Here is a 13,893-nt window from a genome sequence, read left to right on the forward strand (position 1 = left end):
TTCCGAGTTGGTCGTTTGTGTTTTCCATTCAGACGCGAAATGCTGAAATGATCTCTCGGCTCCTCGGTTGTCATTTCTGCTCCGTAAAGGAATCACAGCACGCGTCGCCTTCCAGCACGCTGGGTCGGGACACGATGCCGGGGGTCGGAGCGTGCGATGTCTTCCTCGTTAGTATAGTGGCAAGTATCCCCGCCTGTCACGTGGGAGACCAGGGTTCGATTCCCTGACGGGGAGTAGCTTTTCTTTTACCTCCTTAGAGAAAGGACTGCCTTTCACTTCTCTGTTTTCTAACACAACGTCGTGCACCTTTTCATTGCTCTCGCTTTCAGAGCCTCCGCACGGCACACGACTCGACATCAGGAAGCACATTGAAGTGAAAGCAGGGAGCGCTGCGACATGCACTGTGCAGATCCCGCCACACTAAGAGGTGAGTGGGTCTGTTCGATGCACAAAGAACGCTTTGATAAGCGTCAAAGGCAAATCATTCCGAGTTGGTCGTTTGTGTTTTCCGTTCAGACGCGAAATGCTGAAATGATCTCTCGGCTCCTCGGTTGTCATTTCTGCTCCGTAAAGGAATCACAGCACGAGTCGGCTTCCAGCACGGTGGGTCGGGACACGATGCCGGGGGTCGGAGAGAGAGATGTCTTCCTCGTTAGTATAGGACCTGTCACGTGGACCTGTCACCTGTCCCCACCTGTCACGCGGGAGACCGGGGTACATCAGGACGCGCATTGAAGTGAAAGCAGGATGCGCTGCGACATGCACTGTGCAGATCCCGCCACACTAAGAGGTGAGTGGGTCTGTTCGATCACAGCGCTAGGCGAATCCCCAATCCCCTTTTGTGCGTGGCGACAGAAGAAGTCTGGTCTGTTTCCGCCCGGTTTCGATCCGGGGACCTTTCGCGTGTGAGGCGAACGTGATAAACACTACACTACGGAAACTGTGGTCAGATGTGCCCAGCGGCCCAGCGCTGAGCTTCGCCAATGCGATTCAGCTGCTTCCAGTGCCTTTATTGGGGTGCGCTGATGGACCGTGCTCTCTCTCCAGAGACCAGCACGCCTGTCATGGACGGAGCAGGAAAGACGGCGCCACATTCTACAGCCCTCTCCACGCAATCGACGAAATCGGGCTACTGAAGTGGAGAAAATCGCCTCTCCAGAAAGTGCAAATATCATCTTGGAGAGTATAAATCCTATTGCCGAAGGTCAGCCCTGTCTACCAGAGTGACCCTCCCACCTCCTGCAGCGATGGTCAGCTCGTCTCACACGCGAGAAGTTTCGGCTGGAAACAAGCGCCCCCTCTTCTCGCACGTTTTGCACGTTGAGTAGTTTTAATGCGGCTCCTTCGTACACAGTGCTGATCTTTTGGAAAGCAGGAGGCAAAATTGACACGTTCCCATACCGGGAGTCGAACACGGGCCGTCTGGGTGAAAACCAGGAATCCTAACCGCTAGACCATATGGGAGTGCGCAACCCTGCTGTTCCGGGCATCATGCAAGCAAACTACATAAATATGAGAAAACACGCAAGAGAGTTGTCACTCAGAGTGTCGAAGGGTCGATGTATACTGGGGCTCAGTTGAAATGCAACGTCAGGACTTTCCCGAATTATGTCACACGAAGAGAGCACAGCCTTTTCCGCCCTGCCCCGTGTGTATCGGTAACTCGCCGTGATCGTATAGTGGTCAGTACTTTGCGTTGTGGCCGCAACAACCCCGGTTCGAATCCGGGTCACGGCAGAATAGGGGCGTCTGCTTTTACTACTTGCACGAGTGAAAGCAAAAAAAAGCCAATTGATGTGAACGAACGGCGCTTTACAGAGGAGTACTGCCTGACTGGATCGTTGATGAACGACAGGGACCACTCCGACCTCTTCTCGGGTTTCTTCAATGACTTACTAAGGATCTTCTTCACATTCGCCCATGCAGGGGAAGCCAGTTACACCAAAGCAAACGCAGGAAAGTGCAATTCAAGCAGAGACCAGGAGGGACTTGTTTACACCGAGAGTGGTTGGAGAATGGAACAATGCGCCCAGCCCTGTTGCTGGAGCCGATTCTTGATGAGATCTTGGGCTCACTAAGAAGCTCCCGCTGGATGCTAATCTTTCTGTTGTTCTTGCAGGTCCTGCGCTGCTTTTGAGCCGACAGAGCTCGTCCTGATCTGTCGGCACAGCCCAATTGCAAATGATCGGCTCCGCATACAGAAGGAACGTGCGTTTGGTACAAGAGTGCATGAAGGCACCGGAAATACATTGGGAACAAATGACCAGTCGCTCAATACCTCTGTGAAGTACAGGAGCGTGCAAAACGAGGCTGTTTCCGCCCGGTCTCGAACCGGGGACCTTTCACGTGTTAGGCAAACGTGATAGCCGCTACACCACGGAAACCTGCAGGGACTGCTGCTGGTGTCTCGCTTGCGTTTCGGGCTGAGAAAGGGACACGTCACTTTAGGCAGGGGGCGCTGGAGAGAGGAACAAAGGGCGCGATGAAACAAAACACCGAAACCCGGGATCGAGCCAGGGACCTTTAGAACATACTCTCACGAATCGTTAGAATACGTGCGTTTGATCATCAATTGCGTAACAACCACATTCGTTCGACTTGAGCCATCAAGCTCATAGTTTTCAAATCTTGAAAGCTGTCATTGAGCACATCATAGTGTGCAGTACGCCCCGTAACTTGCGCACTTCAACAGAAAGAAGAGCAGACAGCTCCATAAATATGCGAGGCGCAGAGAGTGCAAGGCGAGCCGCACACGTTTCGGTGGCTGAGAGAGTGCAGTTTTTGCTTCTGCATTTCCCAAGTAAGGACGCATGACAACAAGCGATCGCGGTGCTCATTTACGACATAGTGGTGATGAGTTTTCAGTATGTGTTCTTTTGAACGAGCAATGAGGTTGCTGCCTTGGACAGCTGACTGCACGCTCTCATTGTGCCACGTGATGAGTATTCACCAGGCTCGTTCAGTCATTAGTCACATTCCATCGTTTGCCATAAGCAGATGCTGCAAGGTGATGTGGATATCAGTTCCCAGTCTTGTGGACGAGGACAAAAAGAACACACAAGGGCTCATCCGCGAGTTGAACCCAGGACCTCCCACACCCTAAGCGAGAATCATACCCCTAAACCAATGAGCCATGGCAGCACTTTCCATTTTATTCTGTCAGCGAGCTTGAGGACGGGGGAGAGGCGTCATTCGCTCGTCCAGTCAGACCTTCATCAATAAGTCAAGAAAGCCGCAATTACACGACTGCCTTGCAGACGAAGGGCAGTGAACTGCACCCGGTAAGAGGGGAACAAGCGGCACTAGGCGACACCGAGGCATGAGCCCCAGCGAGGGGGGTTAGCTTGCATGGTACAGCGCTCGCTTTGCATGCGAGAGGTAGCGGGATCATTTCCCACGTCCTCCAGGTGTGTGCTTAGAGCTTGATGTGCCGAAAGGTGTCCTTTAGCCTGTGGTCACACCTTGCATGGAGAGCGTCATGCAGCTGTCAATCATTTCGCAGCCACGCCCCCTCTTCATCTTCTCTCTGCCTTAAGCGTCTCCGCCACTCTCTCTTGACATTTCATGTCAGCATGTCAGAAGTCCGAGTGACGTTTTTAATGGCTGAGTGAGGGCACGATGCTGAAGCAGAGAGGCCACTTCAGCCAGAGAGACTTGTGCTAGGTGAGATCTGAAAAACAGACTCGCAACAGAAACAGACCAAAAAAGTATCGGTGAGATCAAAAGGCAAATGCAACATCCAGCAGAGGGCGTCTAAAGATTAGGGAACGGGCGACTGAAATCCATATGAGGCAAACTTTCCGGCTGTGTACTGCAGCTGGCCTCGTTGGCGTAGTTGGTAGCACGTCAGTCTCATCATCTGAAGGTCCTGAGTTTGATCCTCACACGGGGCAGGGCTGCTTCCTCTCTTGCTCTTTTCAAACACTTGCGGCAACTGTTCGCTCATAACCACGTCTGGAATGCGTGACCTTTACACGGGGGAGAAGCAACGCCGCATCCCTTTTCTAAAGAACATTCACATTCAGAAATAAGTCAAGAAATTTGCCATTACTTTCGCTCGCGCTGCTGTCAGCCTGCCCATGTTGCCAAAGAAAGATTCACTCGGCGTCAACATGACAGAACAGCGATCACTTGAAAACACTGTTCCACACTCCGTAAGCAAGAACTTCAGTGTTTGCAGTCACCCGATATGCCGATAGTCAAAGGAGCACAAAACACGAAGCGTCAAAAGACAAGATGAGTTGATGGAAAGAGCGTTGAATTGATGAGCACAAAAGTTCAGCTCGTACAATAGGCAACGAAGGTCCCGGCGTCATCATCGCACTTGAAAGGACTGCCTTGCAGACTAAGGGCAGTGGGAGGTTGCTGTTTTGAGATGGAGGCATTGGGATGGTGGGCCGAGATCTATTCTTCTTAAGGAATTCTTCATCGTGAAAGATCGGTCCACAGGTCATCCAAAGAACTTACAAATTTTTTGGACTCAGGGAATCGCGTGCTTCCGGAAGGGAGTGAAGTGCTCAAACACATGACATGCCCCCTTGATCTCACATGCACAATTCTGCTGCAACATGCACAGCTACCGTCCACACCAGGCAGTGGGGCTTCAGCAGAATTTGCTACGCCACCTGCAATTACATATCCAGCTGCACACATATACATGGCCCCTCTGTCCTTTTCAGGATCTCAAAAAAAAGCATAGCGTGGTTTTCCTGCAACCTGATTGACCGCATCTCCCTCAGAATGTGCCCCGTTGCATTCATTGCTGAAGCAGGACGGAGGCTAACGGGCATGCCAGAACAGTTAGGCTCAGCGATCTCTCCAAAATATTGTGGTTGTAGTGGAAGAAATATGGTTTAAATTGTACCTTGGTATTTCAAACTCTCTCTAGAATGTTATCCATTTCTATTTTATTTTGACAGGAACTGGCTAATGACACTAGATGAAAAGAGAAGAAAGAAAACACAACGTTTCGGCCGTGGAGCCTTCTTCAGGTGTGAGGGCTCCACGGCTGAAATGTTGTGTTTTCTTTCTTCTCTTTTAAGCATGGAATAGACGTATTACTTGTTCCTTTGCAGCCTACGCATGCTGACACAGCTCCCCACCTGAACTGCTAATGATGCCTGGTAGTTTGTGGTACTTGGGTATTGTCTTATGTTTGCTCAAACTGCATATGTGTGATTGCATATTTTTGGGTATTTTCATATGTCAATATTTAATTCACTGACATTCCTGTATGCTTGGAAGAAAGGTAGATTGGATTTGGCACAGGACGCCTGCCCATATTTGTTGATCATTGTTGGGCTGGAAAAACAATGATAAAAAGTGTATGAAAAAAGCTCTCTCCAATATTTCCCTTCTCTTCGCCATGGTTACACTGCCCGTTCTTTCCGTCTTTTGTCCTTCAACAAAGATTCCAGGGCTCTTTTTCCACCATAATATCAGAAGCCAAAAAATAACCATCTAATGTGTAAACAGCATTTGTAATGTTGGTAGCTGGAAGAGGTCAAGTATGTTTGCAAGACCTAGCTGATTACACCACAGACTTACTTTGTTGTTGTCAGTTTTTTTTTTCTCTTTTAAAGGCTGTAGGTGGGGTGTGATGGACTGTACCACTATCATAGAAGATTTTTTCAGGACACATCGCAGTTCCATAGTAGAATTTATCAATAGTAGAATTCCATAGGACCTTATTTACCAACATATTACCCAGTGTGAGACTCTGCCAGTAAACCTCAGAGCATTGAGTTCTCCACTGATAAAGATGGCTGTCTGAAGTCATGAAATCCACTGCTGGGATGCCTGAGAGACAGTAATTGAATCTTGGCTGGAATTAGGCTTTCTATTAGTGTTGATCTTTGGGAATTATGTGGTAAAAAGGGAAAACTCCTTTACTTTAGTCACTTTGAATGTTCAAATGTACAGAACCTGCAAAACTAAGCAATGAAAAAAATCCATCACCACTCTCATGATAGCATAACTCATAGTCTCTGCTGTTGTGTAACAATACACACTTTCAATTTTCTTATCGCCTGTCTCCAGAGAGAATGTTGTTAGTGCTGATGACCTTGAATTAGACCTTGTTGACTCTGTAAAACAATCTTCCTCTGCTTGATTTTCACTCAGATTGATTTTGTTCTCAGATTATTCCTGGCAGGACTGAGTTTCTAGGAAATGAAAAGTGAAAGAAAAAGTACAGAAGATCAGCCCTTGAATATACAGCATTGTGCAGTGAGATTGTTAAATGTATTAGCTGCTATCCTGTGCTAGAGCCTGTCGTGGTAAGCAGTGGATGACAGGATCTAGCACAGATACTAATGAAACACTGTTAATGAAAGATAAAACACTTGAGTCTTATTTTAGTTTTCCATTTCCCTTTCATTTGTGATGTACTGTACAACAGGCCACAGAACATGCACAAAAACAGATATGCACACATTCACACCAGGCAATGACAGTCTGCCCAGTCAGAATCTGAGCTGAGGTATCAGAATTCTGAATTCCCTGAATTCTGTCATGGATCATCCACAATAAGGGCAATATTTGAACACGAGGATCCCCAGGAGAGAGCCTAGTAACATAAATCTTGGAGCAAAAGCAGATGATTAACTTCATAGTTTGTGTGGTTGAGCCAAAGTTGAGCATGAGGATATGTGAGTCACCATTCTTAGAAATGGATCCAACTTCAGACAGGCGTCAAAAGTAAGAGTATACAGTGCTGGGGCAATGACACTTCAATGATCAGAAGGATAACAAGAGTTTTAATGCATTGAAATTGATTTTCTGGTGATGCACACTGTCATGGAACTATTAATTTTTAAGGATCACTTACTGACGTCAGACAGCTGCCAATTCTCCAGACTGGAAGGATGAACAGTTTATCCCCCTAGGTACCATATTTCCATATTTCGAAGCATTGGAATAATACATGTCATACAGCAACATAAAAACAGGAAGACAAGTATCACAGCCCCTATAATCGGTGTTAGTAACTTAAAAGAAAAACATTCCCCCTGGCCCAAACAGTGATTCTAACCAGGAGAGAAAAGCCGGTGTATCTTTTATGCCTCTCTCTTTATTCACCTTGTCTTTTAGTTCTTTCAAATGCTGAATAGCGAGCGTAAGATTTCCGTAATCATAGTCATTAGCTGGAATATATGTACAACAGGAGTCTCCTACTAAAGCATAGACTCCTCCAGATGCTGCATTTTGAAGGTCCAGCACGAACCTGTTCTGAAGTGCCATTAATCGAACTCCCCTTAATTCTTGTTTGATAGCGTCTAACGTGATATTAATAAAAGAGTACATTTCATAAAAAGTCGCATGGGTGAGGCTGTAGAATGAGGCATTAAAGCACATATATAACAAGATGCATTAAATTTCTTTAACTTTACAGTATGATTTATAAATTTATACCACAAATTACTCATATCCCCCTCATTATCAGTTTCATTCAGCCAGTTTGTATACAAAGAGGCTTCGTGTTTAGATTCTTCCTCTTTTGGGGTGGTGACAGGCTTCTACATAAAAAGGAAAAAGGCTGTGCACATCAGTCCCAAGCAGGTTATCCCCATCTGTCCTTGTGGAGACATCACTCCTGCGCTTTGCTCAGTTCGTTTGTGACCTTTTTACAGTGGGAAGCATGAATCCAGGGCACCATTTCTGTGACCTTCACAGCAGTGGCAGTGGTCAGCAGCACCTGGTACAGCCCCCTCCACCTGAGTGAACACCATTTCTTTTTCCTGAAGTCTTTCACCAGAATCCAGTCTCCTTATTCACTCATTAGTTCTTACAGCACAGGTAAATCCCTGTGGGCTGGAGCCCAGCATAATCTTAGGCTTTTTTGGTCAACATTGGTCAACAGATTGGTCAACAACTGGGTAATAACTCTTAGAAAAATCTACACATTGTTCCCCTGCCTCAGCTGTGACGTTTTGCAGAACAATTCTAGCTGAAGTTGTAAAATTTCTCTTTGTTCCGTTCCTGCAAAACATCTTATTATGAACAAATAAACCACAATAATCATTTGCATCTAGGGGAATCACTCCCAAGGGTAACCCCCCTTAAAGCTATATTGTTCTACCCATCAGGTTCTGCCACTAGATAAGAGAACCTTTCCCATGAAATCATTTTTTGACCTTCATGATCCCTTCAGGGCGTACAATTAGCACAGAAGCAGCAGCTTTAGTCCACATGTTTTTCAAACAGGATATTAACGATATGATCATAACGAATAATACCAGACCCACAAATATGTATTGAACCAGAGACCCTCTCCATGTTCCTAGCACAGACTGTAGCCATGCACCAATACCCCAATCATCTGGATTGCAGGATTTACGAAGAAAATTATTTTCGCAGTAATTAATTTATTATATTTACTATATTTATTATACACGTGTAAATTAATTACTGCGAAAATAATTTACTTCGTACACTGTGCAGAGTGCCGTATACTCCTAGTTGCGGCACACACGATACATACAGTAAAAAGCCTCAGGCACTGTGTTAGATGTGTTTTCGACGTTATATATGCGTTTATTAATGTCGTCGATTTTACGGTTGCAATTCGACGTTGATTATACGTCGAGGCGACGTATATATACGTATAGCCGTATTTTCGCCGTGAATATACGTATATTCGACGAATCAATGCCCACTGGGTAAACTCTTGAGCAAACTCTGAACCAGCTCTAAGGAAACTAATCCGATTAGACGTTACTTTGACTCATCTTTTTACGCTCAGTGCTGGATTGCTCAAACTCCAGCTAGGGTTAGGGTTAGCATTCCCACGCTACTTAGACACTTTGTTTACGCTCAGTGCTGGATTTTGGGAACTTCAGGACGAGTGGGAATTTTCTCCTATCTGTCAATTCTGTTTTGTTTTGGAGACTCTTGGCTGCCTATGTTGTACAGTGCAGCGTGAAGGAAACATTTTCCAAAACTGTGTCAGCTCAAAAGTTGTAAGAAAACCTCTCCAGCTGCTTTAACTCTCTTCATATTTGTCATTTAATGTGACACTCGATGTATAACTGGAGCCTCACATATGCAAATGGTGAGGCTCCAGTTCGACACCACTTTACAGTATCTGACAAAAGCATGGCAGACTGTGCCATGACCGGCAGATAACTTCTGCTTATTTTTACCATATTAAACATTGGAAATCCAACCACTTGCATTTGTGACACTTGATTTTGACTCCACCTAAGACACTCTTAAATCTTCAAACACTTTTCTCTTCTCCCGCAACACTCTTGTCTGTCGGCACTATGTGGCAGCGTTGCATGACAACCCATCTCACCACGGAAAGGAACCTAACAGCTTTGGTAAGAGAGGAGAAAAGAACCTGGCCCGTACGGGGATCGAACCCGTGACCTTGGCGTTATTAGCACCACGCTCTAACCAACTGAGCTAACCGGCCTCACAATGGTGGTCCTCTCTGTGCTGCAAATAATCAAACTCAGGGAATTTCTTTTGCCCTCCTTTGAATAGAAAGCCGTGTAATTCAGTGTACGGGCTTTCTCGTGCAGTTTCATGGTTCTTGTAACCCAAATCCTACACTGGCCTGAAGAGTCCCCCCATTTCACAGCATTTTTCAGCTGATTTAAAATGTACCTAAAGGAGAAGCATTATTGAAGACCATCAATTACCAAGAGCTTTTGTCAAAGGTTTTGGTGGTCATTTTTAATGACCACAGAGCACTATGACCTCGGTTTTACATCTCATCCGAAAGACAGCGCCCTTTTACAACACAGCGTCTCCGTCACTATGCTGGGACATTGGGACCCGCACAGACCTCAGGGTGAGCGCCCCCCCCGCCGGCACCATTAACACCGCTTCCAGCTGGAAGCTTTGTTTTTCCCTGTAGCTTACCCTCATCCGGGTACTGACCTGGCTCACACCTGCTAAGCTTCAGTGGGTTTTCCGTTGCGAGTTGCAAGGGGATGCAAGTGATGGAGCTGCTCGCTGCAAAAGCCACTGCATTGGCCGGGAATCAAACCCAAGCCTCCCGCGTGGCAGGCAAGAATTCTACCACTGAACCACCAATGCTCAGTGTCTGGGCCTTCAAAAAAGACGCTTTTTTGGTGCTCTGTGCAAAAAGCGTCGACATATGCTTCCAGCTGCAAAATGCCATTCGCGGATGCTGAAGAATTTATTTTCAAGGCAGCGGGTACAAGCGATTGGGCGTTTTAAAACCACCAGGAACACACCGACTGGAGGCGGATAACGTAGTCGACAGGATTCGAACCTGCGCGGGGAGACCCCAATGGATTTCTAGTCCATCACCTTAACCACTCGGCCACGACTACAGCAAGCCCCGCTGCCGCTGCGTTGTTGCTACAATCTTACCTGGATCGCGAGGCGCCGGCGGAAGCCTATTTCAAAGTCGTTCTCCGTTTCAAAAAAACATTTCCAAAATACAAGCCTTGCAGACAGACACGCCTCAGAGGACTTAAGGGTGGCTTCATGTCGGAATGATAAAGTCTCCCCGTCCGGACATGAAAATTCCACTTTGTTACACACACAAAAAGAATCAACAACAGAGAAATGCCCACAAGCATTTGAAAAGCCGCACCACGTCGCACTTGAAATACCTCTTACATTAGTGGTAGACGCAGGAATCGCCTTTTTATTTACGCTCTTACCAACGCGATGGAAAGCAAAACAAAGCAAAGCAGAGCAAAACAAAACGAACAAACGAAAACCCTCACGTCCCGCACTTGCATATAACGCCGTTACGTGCCCAAGCGGTATTGTACGTCATCCTAGCACTGCACGCCGGTGCGTATGGTATATGGGAACGAGCACACGCCACGAATCGTCTCGTATCACTCCCTACAGCTGTAAGGTGCCTTGAAGCGTGCACCCCCAACATTCTTCTTTGCTCATCTGTGAAAGGTAAACTCTTGAGCAAACTCTGAACCAGCTCTAAGGAAACTAATCCGATTAGACATTACTTTGACTCATCCTTTAAGGGACCCTTGTTAATTGGAGAAATCAATGATTTCGAATGAATTCTGTATGCGTTAAAAGACAGCTATACACAGAAAACATGCAGGACACTGCTCATGATGTTTCCCGAGCCGAAACACAGTGCGTTTTTCCAAGCCATCTGACCAAGCCTGCCCACTGAAAACTGCAGGAGATCGTGTAAAGACGTTCAAGTTTGTAACTACTGCACGCACAGGAAGCAGAATAAATTCCTCTATTCAAACTGTCAAAGGTTTGCTTTGCGAACGCTGCAGGACATCGCACAATCTCTTTTGAACAGGGACAAACGATTTCTTATGGGGCGCAGTAAGTACAGACGTTTAAAAAGCTCCACTCATGCCAATGATGCAGCATGAAGAAGCGCAACCTAAAGTTTGCATTCCTAGCGCTGTTGCATTCCCTGCATCAATAGCTAAGAGAATATAATTTACGACTCTTGTTAATGCAGTTTCAGAAACCAGACTGAAATTTCTCAAGTATATTATTTGAATCCATTTGATGTTGGGCAACAACTATTCTTTCAAGACTTTTAGATTGAAATGGGACCTTTGAGACAGGCCTGTAGTTGTTAAGAACTTGTGGATCCAAATTTGACTTCTTAAGGAGCGGTCTAAGAACCACTACCTTAAATTGATCATGTACGACGCCTGAAGCAAGCGATGCATTCATCATACTAATTATAGGTCCTGCCAGTCCTTCGAGGGAATCTTTGACTAGCTGAGTGGGGATGGGATCTAGCGAACAGGTGGTTGACTTTGTCTTACGTCTGTGTTCATGAGTCCACCATAAGAAGAAATCTGAACAGGAGTGGTGATCATGCGAGGTCACCACGGAGGAAACCACTGCTCTCCCCCCAAAAAAAAACACCACTGCCCCTCTCAAGTTTGCTAAAGACCACATGGATGTTCCACAACTCCTGGAACAATGTTCTGTGGACAGACGTGACAAAAGTTGAACTTGTTGGTAAATGTGCACAGCGTTATGTTTGGAGATAACAAAACACCGCATACCAACTCCAAAACCTCATCCCACCTGGGAAGCATGGCGGAGGCTGTACGGCTTGCAATCATCGAGGGACCGATGAATTCCAAGATGTATCAGGAAATTCTACAGCAGAATGTCAGGGTGTCTGCCTGTGATCTAAAACTCGAAAGACGCTGGGTCATGCAGCATGACAAAAACAAAGGAGTACATCAACAACAGAGTGGCTGAAACAGTAGAAATTCCGTATGTTGGGATGGCCAAGTAAGAGTCCTGACACACACGCTTTCACTCATATGAGCTACACGGCTACCAAGATGATCTCAGGTGCGCCGTGCTGGTACGGAACATATTGAACTGATCGACGGCGAATTGTCTCTCAGACAGGCTTTTCACCTCTAAGCTCCCTGACTGACAGTGATCAGCTAGGTAGGAAAACAGTCAGCTGCTTCTAAGCCTTAAACAGCTGCATCTCGGCGCTTCCACGGAGAGATGATTTGAAAGCCGAACATCGCCCATTGGGAACACCTTACTATCACTAGTTTAAGAGACTCTTAAGGTCTTGCAGAGGTGCCTGTCTAATAGCATGCGCTTTGCAAGCTATAGGTGTTTAGGCTGAGGCAGAATGCCTGTTAACAAAATGTTTTTCTAAAGGGGCCTCGCACTCTTTTCCAAGCAATGGTCACCATCCCCACCGAGTGTCACAATGTAGTCATGTCCTAGGACATCACCTGTTAGTCTCCATTTGTCTGCAACCAACACTTTAGTTTACGGGGTCACAACCGCACCCCGGAGACCAGAGGAGCCGTTGGCATTCTGGCGGCGCAGATTGGGCTGAAGGTGGGGCGCTTGAATCTCGCTGTTGGAGGCCGTCTGAAACTGACCCAAGCCTTTCCCTTGAATTAAATGTAAATAAGAAATGAACCCCAGATGCACATGGAATCAATCACGTGTTTCCTTTGAGCCGTTTCAGAGACTGCTCCAGAGTTTACCTTGCACAGATGCGCAAAGATTAATGATGGGGGTGCACGCTTCCAGGCGTCTTACAACTGTAGGGACTGATTAGAGACAATTCGTAGCTTGTGCTCATTTCCCTCTATTCCCCGTGTTGCAGTGGTAGGATGACTTAAATTCCTGCTTCGACACGTAACGGGATTATAATCAAGTGCAGGAGCTGAGGGCTTTAGTTTTGTTTCGTTTTCCATGGCGTTCGTAAGCGCGCAAATCAAAGGCAATTCCTGCGTCTAACACGAATGTAAATGCTTTTGAAAGTGCAGTGTGGTGCAGCTTGTAAAATCCTTGTCCACATTTGTGGTTTGTTGATGTTTTTTCTGTCTGCCAAAGTTGCATTTTGACATCCGGACTGGGGGACTTTATCATTTGAACGTGAAGCCAGCCTTAAACCCTCTGAGGCGTGTCTGTCTGCCGGCACGAATCTTGTGAAAGGTATTTTTTTTAACGGAGAGCAACTTTAAAAAGGTTTCCGCAGCCACCTCGCAGTCCGTGTTTGATTATAGGAGGAATGCGGCAGCGGGGAGCTCGCATTTGTCGTGCTCGAGTGGTTAAGGCGATGGGCTCGAAATGCGTTGGGGCTTCCCCGCGCAGGTTCGAAACCTGCCGACTCCGGCGTCTGCCGCACGTCGCCTTGTGCCTGCGCGGCAGAGGCGAAGTGCCGCTTCTCCTTTCCTGGTACTATAACAACGCGAAATCGCTCGGACCCGCCGCCGTGGAAATCAATTCTTCAGATAACCACACATTTTGCGTTCGCTCCTCTGGTGCTCTACTTATGCCTTTGAAAACCTAATGAATAAAGCTGAAAGAACCGACACGATATGTAGGTGCTCGTAAAGCACGCAGTAAAGAACTGTTAACAGCAAGGGTTTCAGTGGGTTAACTGAGGAGAAGGCGTGATCGCTAATTGTT

The 13,893-nt window shown here is 46.6% G+C and overlaps 4 non-coding genes across 4 annotated transcripts; 1 reads left to right on the forward strand and 3 right to left on the reverse strand.

Annotated features, from left to right (window-relative positions):
• Nucleotides 1-1,392: 1,392 nt before the first annotated feature.
• Nucleotides 1,393-1,464, reverse strand: trnae-uuc (transfer RNA glutamic acid (anticodon UUC)). The gene has a single exon. It is a non-coding gene; the product is annotated as a tRNA-Glu (tRNA).
• A 201-nt stretch (nt 1,465-1,665) lies between these two features.
• Nucleotides 1,666-1,737, forward strand: trnah-gug (transfer RNA histidin (anticodon GUG)). The gene has a single exon. It is a non-coding gene; the product is annotated as a tRNA-His (tRNA).
• A 7,607-nt stretch (nt 1,738-9,344) lies between these two features.
• On the reverse strand, nt 9,345-9,418 carry trnai-aau (transfer RNA isoleucine (anticodon AAU)). Its single transcript has one exon. It is a non-coding gene; the product is annotated as a tRNA-Ile (tRNA).
• An 807-nt stretch (nt 9,419-10,225) lies between these two features.
• On the reverse strand, nt 10,226-10,307 carry trnas-aga (transfer RNA serine (anticodon AGA)). Its single transcript has one exon. It is a non-coding gene; the product is annotated as a tRNA-Ser (tRNA).
• Nucleotides 10,308-13,893: the final 3,586 nt, after the last annotated feature.

The sequence above is a fragment of the Lepisosteus platostomus genome, chromosome 22, assembly GCF_059453375.1.
Source record: "Lepisosteus platostomus isolate fLepPlt1 chromosome 22, fLepPlt1.hap1, whole genome shotgun sequence".
In the NCBI taxonomy this organism is placed as follows: domain Eukaryota; kingdom Metazoa; phylum Chordata; class Actinopteri; order Semionotiformes; family Lepisosteidae; genus Lepisosteus; species Lepisosteus platostomus.